Source organism: Eucyclogobius newberryi, unplaced genomic scaffold, assembly GCF_026437365.1.
Source record: "Eucyclogobius newberryi isolate DKJ021-1_F unplaced genomic scaffold, fEucNew1.0.hap1 SCAF_6, whole genome shotgun sequence".
NCBI lineage: Eukaryota > Metazoa > Chordata > Actinopteri > Gobiiformes > Gobiidae > Eucyclogobius > Eucyclogobius newberryi.
This window is the reverse complement of record NW_027316278.1, coordinates 15494475-15505354: the sequence shown is the minus strand read 5'-3', so window position 1 is coordinate 15505354 and position 10880 is coordinate 15494475.

Below are 10880 nucleotides of genomic sequence, written 5' to 3'. Positions count from 1 at the left end.
TTACATTGGAATTATGAATGCATTAAACCACCAGTAGTTGTGTTTAACCATAGGCAACAGGAATCTAAGTTAAAATGTATCTGCTCAATATGGCTTCAGAATGACCTCCATGGCCATGGCAAAGACGTCTCATACAACTTACAATTGTAAATATGAGGGTCAAGGGACACTAAGATATGCATATTGGAGCATATGTGAGTTTGAAGCTGTTGTCCTGAATATATTAAGAGTAGCCATTCATTTAAGTTAGTTTTATTCATGTTTGTGTTTGTATTATTGGTGATGCTTTAGAAGAAATAACTTAATACTAAACCTGAATATATGCTGTATATGATACAGAATTAGTAGCATTTAATATTTATAACCCTTCTCCTTATTTCAACCACAACAATTGGACATTCCCTTCTTAGTCTAATTTACCATGCCACTGTGATGCAAGCCAAAGAAGCAACGCTGATGAAATCCACTGTCAGAAGTTCAGTTAAATCAACTTTATAATTGTTTCTCGTTGTGACTGCAGCATCTTCATGCCTCAGTTGTGTCACTTGGCCACAGTGACATCTTTGTGGGTTGTTTGAATTTATGATAGAGACAGCTGGCTGTGAGCCCCAGACCTGAACATGTGACTGCGGGAAAAGTGCTTAAAGCAGCACTCCGAGCACAGTTAGAAATAACCATTGTCTGAGTGTGCTGACTCAACTCGACCCCAAGATGAGACTTACCTCCATGACCAAGACCATTACGAAGCAGAAGAGACTCTCCACTGACTTAACTTCATTAAAACGATGATGAGTTTAGGGCTTGAACTTCCGTTTTGAAGAATTATTCTACAACATTTCTCACCAACAGCTCTTGCAGGAAAGCTTCCCTGTTCCCTTATGGCCTATAACGCAAACTGATTCAGAAATACCATAACACTGGATCTGACATGGCGCTGTATGTAGATGTAAGCGTGTGCATGTGTGACTCAGCCCTCTCTTTCAGCTTTGGCATCACTTCATGTCAGCTGTTGGGTTGGAGGCTGCACAAGTGTGTGTCAGCTGGCTGCTAGCAGGTGTCTCAAGCATCTCGCAGACCCTACCAAGGGAAGATCAATGGCTCTGTGTTGATTAAAGGCCTCTCTGACAGGGATCAATCAGTCTTACCACACCACAGAGATTACATCACTAATTTCTTCAACAGCCGAGCAGGGTTCCAGGTTGCTCAAATGTAGACTCCAGTGTCATAAGGATCAAACACTTACCGGTAAATGGTGGAATATTTCAGCTGTAAAAAGCTGCCTGTATTATTACTGCTTACACCAATTATCCATACATACATATACATATTGCCATACTCCTCATAAGGCCACTTGCTCTACTCTCAGAACCATTGTTGTGTCTATATTATTATAAAATCCCCACAGCAAACAAGAAAACAACATATTTTACTGTTTACATTATTTGAAGAAGAATATACATGGTCTGGTGTTACAAATGCAGTTACTGGCCATAAATCAAAGGAATACATTATATTTTATCACACAATTTAGGCTTTTATGAGAAGAATGGAAACCACTGATATTGTAGAGCAGCATGCATGCAATTTTTAAATCTCTACTTAGTGAGAACTAAATGCAGATCAAACAGAGCAACAAACATGTTTTTAATCCTATATCATGTTTTTTACAGCATGTAATGCAGAAATGTGAAACAAGTATTCTGAATACAGTACTCTGATTGGAACATCAAAATACATTTTAATGTAGATTTTTAGTATTGTATATGTAACTAAATACACAACAACAATATGTTAGTGTCTAGTAATTACCCAAGAGTCCAATATGAAGCAAAAGTCACATAATTGAAAAAGCACTGGACTTTAAATAAAATTCATACTTTTTTTTTTTAATTTCATAATCATTAAAAACAATAAAAAAGACAATGTTCCTTCACTAAAGCAATCTCCAATTAAGTTGATGAAGCTTCTCTCACCTCAGCCAACTTTCCTTTTGATTTATGTGATATACGTGTTTCTGTTGGAGCATGTTACATAAGGGAAGTGAAAAGGGCACACTGCCAGACCCAGGCACTGACAAACCCAAGATAGCCATTGTAACAGATTAGTTCAAAGCATCTCTTTGCCTCAACCATTTTGGATTGTAAAAGCATTCAACAAGAAAAACAAATTAACTACAGGCAGGCATAAAACCTCTCTAGAGAAAAGGCTGTGAACACAATTAAATTTGCACTTACCAGAAATGTAGTGGAGGGTTAGATAAGTTTTCCACACAAGATGTTTTTTACTCCTCGTGATTTTCAAACAATCTAGAAATGCAAAGGATTTTTGGGTGATTCAATGTCAATTCAAATTGAAGGGAGATTAGTCAACTCCTCGTTACTCTCTCCTCCAAAGGGGGAATTGGATTTTGAAAGGATTTAGCCAAACTTAAGGGAAGCATTTGGATAATCAACAAGACACTAAAGACTGCATTGCAGCACTTGTGATCCGCAGAAGGGTCAGACTACAGCAAACCTGCCCTTTAGAAGATACAATAATTCATACACCCCTGCAGTTATAAATGTTAAAGATTTTATGAAGCAGTGGTAACACTACACCCCAAAGAGCATTTCTGAACCTCAGGGACTAGACCACATTATGAAAAGCAACACATCTTGTTGATATTGGCAATTATAGGTCAGTGTAGGTTTAAGTTGTATTGCTCCTGTTTCAAAGTGAGATGTTTCTTTAAAGTTATCTTTTATTGTTAAATATAGATTCTTTCTCAACATTCTCAACTCTTCGTGTATTCGGTTATGTTCCGTTGTGTTACTATTGTATTTTGTAATTGTTTATAGTTGCTGTGGTAAATTCACCCAGTACTCCGTCTTGTTTACATTTGGGTCCATAGTTCCTACCACAAATCCTTCACAAAATATTTACATGCGATTTGCAGCGTTGAGTAGCAATTATGTAATTTCTGCCTAAGCCTGATTCTGCCTAATTAGCCATTTGTGATTATTTTGGCTGCACAACAAAAAGAACATTCCCATCCACTCCAAGAATCACGAATAAACAAATTCACAGGCAAGCTGAAACCATTTGGGAACTGTAACCACGGCAACGGATGGTGAGTAGAAGCAAAAAGAGAGAGAGCTGATGATTTCAAAGGAAACTGTGAAAATAAAAGCGATGCAAGGCGAACTCTGATGTGGTTAAAATATACGTCACAATTCGCAAGACAGCAAAAGGTACAAAATTGTTCGTCATGCCACAATAATTCCCAAAAGGACCGATTCAGCAGCACGCAACAGTAGTACATCATTTGAACTGTATTCAGCAGGATTGTGGAGGTGGAGGATGTCTTTTAGTGCCTCACAGTTATTCTCCGTTAAGTACAGACTGACAATTTACTGTCTTCTATATGGGGAGCACTCTGACAGCACAGCTATAAAAATAAAACATGATGATGCCTAAAAACCTCAGAAAACACAAGAGTTACAGTAGTTTAGCAATGCATTAGGATCACCTGCCTACAATACGTCAAAAATGTATAGATCACAGTTACATCTTCAGTTTGATATTTTCTTAAATAAAATAAAATAAATCCATATGAGCACAGACCTGATATTTAAGATCTGGGAAAGAAAAAGGCCAAACAGGTTTTTGGCGGAAAAGTTTTGTGTACTATAAAAGAATCGTTTGACTTGGAGAAATATGACTTTTCTTGGTACTTACAAATAATTATTGTAACTAGGAAATTAAACAAAGCAACACCAGTCTGCTGATTAAAAGTTTTATTAAAGCATGTAAATAAGAACTCTCCAAGAGACTCACCCCACAACTATATATGTGAATTCCACTAGGTTTATCAAAGATATATTGTGTTATAACAGATGAAGAATGGGAACATACAAACATATGCCAATAGAGAAGCACAAAATCTTACTTTTGGAAAAAAATCAGTTTGATAACAGTAGTTGTTGGAGAATAAGTGGCTGTCAGGTGGCTCCTCACTATCATGTGTATTAGGACTATATTATTAATAAATTCTGAGAGACTTTTTACTTTAAAACAATGTGTCTCGGACGTAAAACTCCAACAATGGAAGCGATAGATGGATACATATATCAAGGAGATGGATGATAGCGATGAAGCCGACTGTTAAAATATAAAATGGAAAGACTATTGCTTCCACTGAATTTGAAAATGGACAAATTTACTGGACGCTGGTACTAATGGGACGGATACAAAAGGGGATGTATGCCAGACTGACTTTATATAGACTACTCTTTTTCTTTTTCTCTCTATGCGTCCTGTTCTGTTTCTTTTTGTTTTGTAATGTTTTAAAGCAATAAAAATACAATAAATAATAAAGGCTCAAGATCAAAAACAACATACAAAAAATGTATTTCCTTAAATCTGGACTCTTCTCCAAACCACCCGCTTTCCCTATTAATTAAAATTCCCCAAGTTGAGTCAAATGATCGCCTGCTCCATTCTCTCTGATAGCAGATTCTATGAACATACAATACAAATCTCCAGTGTACCAGCTGTGATAAGAGTGTTATAAGTTGGTAAAATTATATGAAATAAGAGGCACACAAGATGGGACACACCAAAACAAGGTGCAGAGTATTCACAGCTGCACGCGGAAACACAAACTCCTCTGTCTTGAGTCTGAATCGGCGTGAGACATCCCATGGTGCAGCTTAATTAAAGCACTCTCTTCCCCCATCCTTCATCATCTGCCATTTTGGCTCAGAAATCACTCACTCAGGCATACACACTTTTTAAAGAGACACACATTCAGAGCTCGAGCTGGACCTGTTTCCCAGTGGTGAGTTGTTTTCTAGTGTACAGTAGTCACTCTGATATTGTTATGTAACCAGCCCCTTAACATGCAGAAGAAATGGGTTTTGAAACAGATGTTAGAGAGGAGATTTTATCAAATTAAACTGGGTGAAGACCATTTTATTATGACATATGTATTAAGGCATATATACATCAAAGCTTTGAGGGAATCATATCTCATTTACATAAATGCAATACAAAAACAATATGGACAAACATTTTAGCAAATATATTCAAAATACATGGGAGAGATGGTAATTGGTAAATAGATGGTAAATAGAATTTTGCAATATATGCACATCTCAATGGAGGGCCACAAAACACCTGTCTAAATGCCCACTATTCATAAGATAATAATACTTTGCTGGAGAAACTGGCTGCCAAGTAGCTCACCATTACCATGTGTTTTGGGACGGTCCTATTGCTCAGAGATATTGGACTGAGATCAATATCAAATCAAATCAAATCAATTTATTTTTGTAAGGCCCAAAATCAAAACAACAATTGCCTCTGAGGGCCACAGGGAGAAATGAATCAACAATGTCTGTGGTGGCGATGAAGTCAGACAATGTCTGTGGTGGCGAGGGACGATGTCCCAGGGTCCTCTGTCCTTAGACTCTCCTTCTCGGCCAGGAAAAACTACAAAAAAAACCTCTTTGGGAAAAAAGCGTAGAAACCTGGAGGAGTTCCAGTGAAGGAGAGATCCGACTCTCACAGACGGACAGACGGACACGAGGGAGACTGGAGCTGGACCCACTCTTCAGGCAGATGAGGGACCGTCTGAGTCGAGCTGGACCCACTCTTCAGGCAGATGAGGGACCGACTGAGGCGAACTGGACCCACTCTTCAGGCAGATGAGGGACCGACTGAGGCGAACTGGAGCCACTCTTCAGGCAGATGAGGGACCGACTGAGGCGAACTGGAGCCACTCTTCAGGCAGATGAGGGACCGACTGAGGCGAACTGGAGCCACTCTTCAGGCAGATGAGGGACCGACTGAGGCGAACTGGACCCACTCTTCAGGCAGATGAGGGACCGTCTGAGTCGAGCTGGAGCCACTCTTCAGGCAGATGAGGGACCGTCTGAGTCGAGCTGGACCCACTCTTCAGGCAGATGAGGGACCGTCGGAGTCGAGCTGGACCCACTCCTCAGGCAGATGAGGGACCGTCCACACAGGGCAGGGACCACTTCACCAGGAGAGGGACATCTGGGTCCACAGGTCCTCAGGAGTGAGAGAAAGAAAAAGAAGGCGGTGAACAGTTTGCAAGTGGAATTAGAAAATAAATATTGTTTGATAGCATAAGTAGTCAGAAGAAGAGGATGTGCTCAAGCTGTCATACTTCCCCCAGCATAGTTACTCCTAGGGCAGCGTAGCTAAAGCTGTGGGTTTATGTTTCTGTTCCTAACTAGTCTGACCATAAGCGATTTCGAAGAGGAACGTTTTAAACCTGGACTTAAATGAAGAGACTGTGTCAGCATATTTAACATGGGTCGGGAGCTGATTCCATAACACAGGAGCTTGGTAGCTAAACGCTCTACCTCCTACAGTACTTTTAGAGACTCTTGGCACCACCAGAAGGCCGGCATTCTGAGAGCGAAGAGCTCTGTTTGGATGATATGGTTCTATAGCATCTTTGAGGTAGGATGGGGCCATGTCATTTATGGCTTTGTAGGTCAGGAGTAGAATTTTGAATTTGATTCTAAACTCGACGGGGAGCCAGTGAAGAGACTTCAGCACTGGCGTAATGTGCTCTCTTCTTTTTGTTCCTGTTAGTAATCTTGCTGCTGCATTTTGAACCAGTTGAAAGCTTTTTATGGAGCTTTTAGGACACGCTGCAAGCAGGGAGTTACAGTAGTCTAATCTAGTCGTTACAAATGCATGGATAAGTTTTTCGGCATCAATTTTAGGCAGGATTCTTCTGATTTTGGCTATGTTGCGCAAATGGAAATAGGCTGTTTTACAAGCTTGATTTATATGAGCTTTAAATGAGAGCTCCTGGTCAAATAAGACTCCAAGATTTCTTACAGTAGAACTAGAGGCTACACTAACATTGTCCAGTGTGGCTATCTGCTCAGATAGACCGTCTCGTAGATGCTTAGGGCCAAGCACAATGACCTCGGTTTTTTCAGGGTTAAGAAGCAGGTAGTTAAGTGTCATCCAGGTTTTTATCTCCTTCACACAAGCACTAAGTCTGTCTACTTGATCGCTCTGATCAGGTTTCATTGATAAATACAGCTGAGTGTCATCTGCATAACAGTGGAAGTTAATGCCATGCTTTCTGATAATGTTGCCTAATGGCAGCATATAAAGAGTAAACAGAAGGATAGAATGGAGGATCATCTTTGACATTATACATCTGGAACAATTTTCTGGCGACAGGGAAAAGCCATTACAAAGAAATGGATGACACAAACTCAACCAACAATCAAGGACTGGACCGACATAATGATTGACATTGGAAAAATGGAGATGGAGAATTTAAAACTGCGCTGGACTGCGGTACATGTTCAGGACTATACAAAATGTATTCATACTTTCTCTCTGTATCGTTCCGTGGGTTCCATTTGTTTTGTTTCTGTGAAATTAAAAAAAGAAAAGAGAATATAAAATAAAAGATAAATGTCGATGTTTGGGTTGACAGTGAACCTTCTGTGCCACAATTCTGTAAGAATCAAAGCTGCCCTTCTATAAATGATGCCCCAGTCTTGAACAGTACAATGGAAAGCAGCAGTGAGTAGCTCTCATTGTCTGATGCTCTGAGGCTTGTATAATGAGAGACCAATCACTCTATTACATTTCAAACATTTTGTACATGACAGTTAAAACGTTTGTTTTGTCCACAGTGCATCACTGAGATATGCACATGCTTAAGCACCTTTATGTTTCTATAGGAGGCTTGAAAAAAAATAAAAAAAAACAAATCCACTATGACACATCATTTAGGTTCTATACAATCATAGAGCATATTGCTGCCAGATGCACCTGCTCGCTGTGTGGTTAAATGGGTCAGTTCCAGAAATATCCCTGCGAAGTGTAGACCTCCTCATCTTGTGTATTCCCATGGCTCTAACAACATCACTATTACTGGCTCTACATCCTTGAATCCTTTATTTCCAGCGTACAAAGTCATAAAAAATGTATTCCAATGCTTGCATAACATTTTGGCTGGGCTTTAGCACTACACAATGCTTTTCAGTTGAGTGGTTAAGCATGTTTCATACCATTGATTTTGGATAATGATGCAGGACATGACGCCGCCTCCTGCTGCTTTGTGTTATCATACCAGCCTACAGTAGGATCACAATATCAAGTGCTCCATTGTACAAACATTACAGGAGAGTAATATCCTTCCAGTGTGCCCCCTGGTGAGTGGAAGCCTAGGATTTGTTGGAAAAAGAAGGTGAAGGAGAAAATGAATGAGGTGTTGACACTGTAGCAGTGGAGGACACCTGGGGCTGCAACAAATCAAACTGACCTTTAGTGAAGAAGAGACTTCATACCATTGCCATCAATGGGGTTTTCAACAGAGGAGTTATGTGTAGCAACAAAATGAAGAAAAGAAGAGCTTATTGTTGATTTAATGGTTTTATATGAATAAACACATGAGCATACTACAATGTAGTGCTTGTATCATTATTCAGTACATCTGTTTAATTAAAACTTATATATTGAGATAGTGTTGGGACAGATTATCCTTACCAAAGATTTTTAAATATATTAATCTGTCCCACAATGGAGAATGTCAGTTTGAAATATTATATGATGATAAAATACACAATATTAAACCAGACAGTGCTTTAAGTTAAATCAACTCACATTTGTCTGTTTGGTGCAAGATCATCAGGGTCAATGCAATTAAGTCAATAAAATGTATTCCAACCATGCTAATTTCATTTTAACTTCACATTCACTTTCAATGGAATGTGTATTTTTTCTTCCACACATACCATATTTTGTTAACATTGACTGATGTCTCTGTTTTATAATATCACACTTAGACTCAGAGACTTGATTAAGAGACAGCACTCTTCTGTGAGGCAGCTGTGCATCCCATAGTGATACAGCGTTAAAAGCCTCCTTTTATCAATTCAAATTAGACCCTCATTGAAAAGACTGAACTATGATGAGTGTCACTGTAGGAGGCGAGCCCTTTCTATTGTTCAGTTGTATTTAGTAAAGGGATTATGCACACGATGGTACGAGGCTGTTTAATTAAAATGGATGTCTCAGAAGGCACTCACAATGCGGCCTTGTATCTCGCCCCCATAACGTTTGTTTGTCTTTAAATAGTGACTATAGAATAGATTAAGTACATGTATGGCTTCAACACAACAGAGATTTGCATGTGCTACAGTCAAAGTGTTCAATGTAAATTATATCAAAAATAGTTAATTCAAATATTTCATCTTAACTTTAAGCAAATTGTTCCAACTATGTAGGCAATAGAAGAATCTAGATGCAAAGCTATAAAATCAGTAAAAGATCAATAAAATGTGACCCTGATTCACCCTTAACTTAACAGTGTACACACACACCCTGCTGGTCAAAGGATATAATTACTCTCTGAAAAACCCCATGGAAATTCATTTGCAATGGTACATTTAGGTGCTTCATTGGAGTTTCTATTGACTCCAGTTGTTCAAAAATTGTGCATATGTGGAGGGTCCACTACCTGTCTGTCACCATGCACCATGTGTGGAGAAATGACCCTGCTCAAAGTAAGAATGTAATGTATACAGTATCTATTTGACTCTGTATACAGAGTCAGATATTTCACAAAATTATAAAAACGTTTCTAAGTCTTTATGTTGTGATGAATGATAGCCTGTCTATAGTAAGAGTATTAGGTGCATTATATCTCGGGAGGGCATCTGACAAGCAAACAATCTGCTGATAAATACATTTTCCATCACACACTACATTATAGACTTTATTAGACATGTGCATGTTTTGTACATTATAGTAGAGCTACATTGCATATAACATCAATAGGTCTTTAAATTACAGTCAGAAATCTACCATAACTTGATTTATGATTAACACAATCCTCAACTTTGCAATTCTTGCACACACTGTGTAGGTTCACAATAACTTTGTCCTTTAATCTTCGAACTGGCAAGCACTTGATTAAGCTCAACTAATTCCAATGTTGAAAATAGTTTATAAATGAAAAGGCATAGAATATATATTATATATATATATATATTATATATTCTATGCCTTTTCATTTATAAACTATTTTCAACATTGGATATATATACATCCATATATATATATATATATATATATATATATATATATATATATATATATATATATAATTTAAATCAGCTAAAACAATGCAAAAAAATATGATACAAAGTCAAGAACAATTGATTTAAATTCACAGTTTGCACATCATAGGCATCATGGACAACCATATTTACTGGTGTTTCTCTTAAATAACCTTGCAACATTAACAATACATTCAATTAAAACCATATAAAGTAAAAAAAAGAAACAATGCATGATTTACTAAACATCGCAGATAGCAGTAAGCGATGGTCTGTATAACTTTAAGGTACAATTATTAACACATTTTATTTAACCAGTTACACAACATTCACACTATTGAGCACTAGGGGTCACTGTGGCTACACAACCTGTACTGAGAAACACAGGCAGCATGAGAACTCTACTATAACCTAAAGGCTATTGGGTCTTCACTTTAAAAGCATGATATTGCGATCAACTCTCAAACAGAAAGCACTTCTGGAAGACATTTTTGGTGCTTGGAAAGAGAAGTAAATGTGTTCAGTGCAAAAAGTTATAAGGAATGTCAATGTCATATGCTAAAAGTACTACTGATGCATCCATAAAGCTGACTTCTCTTCTTCGTCTTATTATTACAGCATACCTATAGATGAGAGATTTATTACATTCCTTGGCTGTGTGCATTTTGTAATATGGTCTCTATGTATTGATAAAGCCTTTTTTAGAAGTGACACTACGGAAGTTGAATTTAGCTTGTTTCACAATATAAACAACACGCCTTTTGCTAAAAAAAA